The 5,327-nt window shown below is 32.9% G+C and overlaps 1 protein-coding gene across 1 annotated transcript in view; it reads left to right on the top strand.

Annotated features, from left to right (window-relative positions):
- Positions 1-296: 296 nt before the first annotated feature.
- The window catches only part of LOC106471225 (lysosomal-trafficking regulator-like), a gene marked incomplete at its 3' end in the record, with an annotated part of 86,667 nt that continues 81,636 nt past the window's right edge, over positions 297-5,327 (top strand). Inside the window, exon 1 of the mRNA XM_022399847.1 lies at positions 297-487. The remainder of the gene's footprint in view (positions 488-5,327) is intronic.

Raw genomic sequence — 5,327 nt, forward strand, 5'->3', positions numbered from 1 at the left:
TCGTTAAGTGGGTTGGGCTTCGCGTTATTTTCTCTAAATCAAATCATTTAAAATTTAAAAGAACCCGCCCAACGACGTAACGCGTTATACTACTGAGAGCGAAATCAGGTTGTGAAAATATTAACTATGAAAAAAGTGAACCCAATCTTACAAAACAAGGCAATGATATTTGACCGATTTTTTAAAAGTAGACGTTGATTTTCTACAAGTATAGATTATTTTAAAGGTTATATAGTTTTAAAATGAGGCAAACTCTGCTAAACAATTGCTTTCAATGAGAAGGTATAGGTCACATGACTTTTCATCGGGTCTAGGGTGTTGCTGCTTTTAAGGCTTACGCGCAGGTTTTATGACGTGAGAGTAATGGTATTGAATTAGAGCGTGTGCATTTCAGTGGTCGCGTGATTTCTGCTCGTATTCGGACCAATAAATGTAACTCAACGTAAGGCTCATGTGGTCATTTTATGGATTTTCAATTTCGTCATAGGTGAGTGTAAAGATTGAAGTGAAATAAGTGTACTGGTATATTTGGGAAGGGATATTTTGATGTTATTTTAACGGTGTAAGCATAAAATGGTTTTAGCCTTACCGTGTAGTAAATAATAATATTAATATTATATCTAATATATTAATAATTGCATATTTCAATAATTAATGTGATATAAGCTATTGATAACGATAGTGTGATCGGCTGTGCAAAACTGCCAAAGTTCCAGTCATTCAATCCTTTAATGTTTTAGAATTTTTTGTTTTTTAATCGAAAGCTATTACTATTAGGCTACAACAGTTCAGCCTAGTTTTAATATCCTTCAGTCAATGTCTAAACTAAAGTTATGTCCTGGAGGGAAGTAGAATTTAAAACTTGTTAATAAAATTTGCTGGCATAAAATTAAAATTATCTTTTTGTGTAGCACATTTTTGAAAGCTGACATAAATAAATTAAATGATTTTCGTTCATGTAAGTTGTAGTATTTGGTTCATTTTTTTACCCTTTCTGTATACTGTACAGTTATTGATTGTAAGTTATATAAACGAAAGAGCTTTTCCTGTCGTCAGTTGTAACCTTAAAATAACTTTCTTCTAATATACAAATATAGAATTCAAGTATATTTTGTTTCTTCAAGACCATTGGAAAGTTTTATTTTTATTTCAGTCTCCAACCGTTTCAAAATTATCTACTGACAGTTAACACAAAACCCTAATATAAACATATGAATCAAATAAAGTCCTTCCAAAGTAACTGTGACTATAAGAGTGATATGAATTTCTTTTTTAGAAAATCACTTTTCTGTAAAAGTTTATTTTTGTGGAAAGTGTTTTCCTGATGAGATAGATGTTACTCATAATTTGCTGAAACTTTGGTTATGTAGGTATATGGATATGAACTGCTATATTTAATACAGACTGCTTCCTGGTATTGTTTTCATCTGTATCTATCTATCTTGTAGATAGGTTGGTGACCTTGTTAGGCCACATGTATTGGTTTGGTTATCCTGCTTGTTCTTATCTTAACTGTTAAAGTGATTTTTAACTGTTAGTTTAATTATTATCACAGGTTTCTGGCTATGTGTTTGGATTTATAACTGAGATATATCAGTTGGATTGTTTTTACACTCTTTAGAAATGCTAAGCATTCTCTCAAAAGAATAAACTTGAAGGTACATGCTTGAAATATAATACATTATACATCTTAATATGCGAGTAATTTATAAGATGTATACATACCAGTTATTTTTCTGTGTATCATACTCACTGTGTTTTTGAAATAAAATAGCTTGTTTCGGTAAATTGTAGAATTGTGAGGGATCACATCATTGCACATGTATTATGACTATCCAATACCTGCTACTTGGTTATCATATGTCTGGCTTATAAATCATAGTTAAATATGGGAAACCTGGGATGAAAATTAAGCACAAGTATTGAATTGATAACAGTAACCTAATTTTGATTTTTGATAATTTTTAGTTCTTTTTAGAGAAGACATGCTTGGTTAAATCTTTCATCCATTTCTGAGTCAGAAAGATAAAATACTTGTAATGTCAAAATGTGAATTCTTTGTTGCTCAGTAGCCACTGTCAATGAGACAGCCAGTACGACGTTCATTGTTACTGACTAGTGTCTGTTTCTAAATCCTTACTTGGTTTACAATGATGTATGGCTATCTGCTTGCTTTGTGTATTCATGTACAATTTGTATACATTTTTATCACATGATGCCGTACTTGAGCATTTTGACTAGTAATTAGATCACAAACTCTTTCATGTGACTGATGCTTTGGATGTCTAGTTGCTTATATAGGCCAAGGTCTGAACTATCTTAAAATAAAGTAACTTGCTAATCAACAGTTTTGTTGACTCTGTGTGATATATAACGAGCCATCACACAGTTCGTAAATCATATTTATAGTAAATAACATATCTTGCTTAGGTTTTTATTTTCATGTTGAATTCTGATGGAAACATGATAAGAGTTAACATAATGTTTTGGGACAACATGGGACCTATTGGTCCATCTTGACTGTTCCATTCTCAAAACTAAATTAAAATGATTAAAAAATCAATAAAAAAAATACATCTTAAAGCCAGCCCCTTTTCATTCATATACTTATCAAGCTTTTTCTTAAACTCACTTAAATTTACTGTTTCTACAACATCTGAAGGCAACCCATTCCAAAGGCCAACCACCCTGTTAGAAAAATTAAACTGTCTTAGCTGCAGATGACTCCAACCTTGCCAAAATTTGTTTGTGGCTCCTAGCTATACTATTCTTATTGTTAAATAAAAAAGATGACCCATTAGCACTATCAATTCCCTTTACTATCTTAAACACCTCAATCAGATTCCTTCCCCCAACTCTTCTTTTTTCAAGAGAAAACAATTTGAGAGATTTCATCCTCTCCTCGTATGACAACCCCTCCATCCCAGGCATCATTCTAGTAACCATTCTCTGAACCCTTTCCAACAATTCAATGTCCTTCCTCAGGTAAGGAGCCCAAGACTGAATGCAATATTCCAAATGTGGCCTAACCAGTGACCTGTACAATGAAAATATAACCTCTTTAGACTTGTATTCAATATTTCTGTAGATACAACCTAAAATCCTATTTGTCCAACCACTAGCAACAGCACACTGCTTGGATGACTTTAGAGACTTGTCAACTATTACGCCAAGATCCCTTTCCTTCATAACACTTAAGGTTATTCCCATCCAAATTATACTTATAATTCAAATTATGATAACCCACATGCATTATCTTGCATTTATTATAATTAAAACACATCTGCCATTTATTTGTTCAACTCACTAAATGATCTAAATCCTTTTGTAAATCAGCAGCATCCTCTTCACAGCTAGCAACACCCAAGACCTTAATATCATATGCAAATTTAAGTAATTTACTGACTGTCCCTTCATCTATGTCGTTGATGTAAATCAAAAAGAGCAAAGGTCCTAAGACTGAGCCCTGAGGTATTCCACTTGTAACATTAATCTGGTTTGACTGTAACAACCCTCTACTTTCTTCCATCCAGCCACTCTTCTCATCAACATGCTAACTTATCCCCCACATCTATTTAGCTGATTTTTTTACAAGCCTTTTATGTGGCACCTTGTCAAATGCTTTCTGAAAGCCCAGATATACCAAATCTACACCCTTACCCTCATTTACATAAGCAGTAACCTTTTTAAAGAATGACTTAGAGACTTGTGATGGTCAAACAGCACAAGTTGAAGCACCTATTAAATATGTTGAAAAACGGCCACCTAGAGTGGTAGAAGCTGCAAGTTTACAGGAGTTTAAGACAAAGGATGATGGATGTTTGGGGGATCAGAGTTAGTTTGTTGAGGGAAGTTCGGAGTCCAAATATCCCTGATGGACCAAAGGGCCTCTTAATGACACATAGTTTGAAGTTAATAGTGGAGTACTATTTGAAACTTGTAACAGTTGTAGAGGAAAGATTGTATGTTAATGTGATAAAATATTTCATTATAATAAGGAATGGGGAAAATATTCTTTGTTTAATGTTGTAATAAAACATACAAATAACTTATCATCTGCCCATTTTTTAACAAAGTTGGTAAAATTTGATCACATTAAATTTCAAAATTCTTAAGACTACAAGGTTAGACTCTGTAATATGATTCTTAGACTTAAAATATTTGACAATACATTTGTTATTCAATTTCTTAGGATGTTTAAAGAAAAATAGTGTATAATAGAATTGGAATTCCACTGTCTGCCACGTCCATTGGCAGTCACACAAATTTCTCGATACAGAGACTGTTGGGCCGGCTGGGACACAATAAATGTGGTAGTGGTTGTAACAGGCCTGATGAGCTCTTTATTGAGTGAAATGCATTCTGGACAATGGATATTGTAACCGTAGTGAGATTGAAGTGCTATAATACATTCTACTTCTTGAAAAACCACAGGGATTCAATAAAGAATGCAGTGTTAAAAAATAAGGGCCTAATACTTTGTCTTATGGGTAATTAATTATAATCATGCCTTGTTAACTTAGAAAATGTTCACCATAACAATTCTTAGACTATATGGTTACCAAGAATTATTGGTATTTGCTTGAACTGTGTTCTGATAATACACCACAAAACCAGCTGTGATAAAACTTGATTATTATAAATGGGGAGGTTAACAGTAGATTAACTAATGCAAACAAAGTGTTCTACTCGACAAGAATGTCCTGTAATGATTAGTCGAAAACTGGGAGATTCGATAACAAGAAACACCATCGTAATGAGCAACTGTAATGTGTTGAAGGAGTACGCTTGTTTTGAAATGCCATCGTTACAAAAGTTGAATGAACCAAAAAAATTAAATGTTATGTTATTTTATTATGTATGTAAAATTTTAAGTTAGGATGGTAATATATTTAAAAACTTGGCAATGCCAAGAATATTGTAAGAAATAAAAATAGGGTAGCATATTATATGTTGTCACGTTGGTGTTCTAATTTATGATTTTTATATCTTTTGTAGTGAAAATGTGGTAGTTGATGGTCACGTTACTGTTCTTACCACTGTATTTATATCTTTAATGGGAATGTGATAGCTTACTGTCACCCTGCTGTTATTATCACTGTATTTATATCTTTAGTGAGAATGTGGTAGCTTACTGTCACCCTGCTGTTATTATCACTGTATTATATCTTAATGGAATGTGATAGCTTACTGTCACCCTGCTGTTATTATCACTGTATTTATATCTTTAATGGGAATGTGATAGCTTACTGTCACCCTGCTGTTATTATCACTGTATTTATATCTTTAATGGCAATGTGGTAGCGTACTGTCACCCTGCTGTTCTT

This window comes from Limulus polyphemus, unplaced genomic scaffold (assembly GCF_000517525.1).
Source record: "Limulus polyphemus unplaced genomic scaffold, Limulus_polyphemus-2.1.2 Scaffold4480, whole genome shotgun sequence".
In the NCBI taxonomy this organism is placed as follows: domain Eukaryota; kingdom Metazoa; phylum Arthropoda; class Merostomata; order Xiphosura; family Limulidae; genus Limulus; species Limulus polyphemus.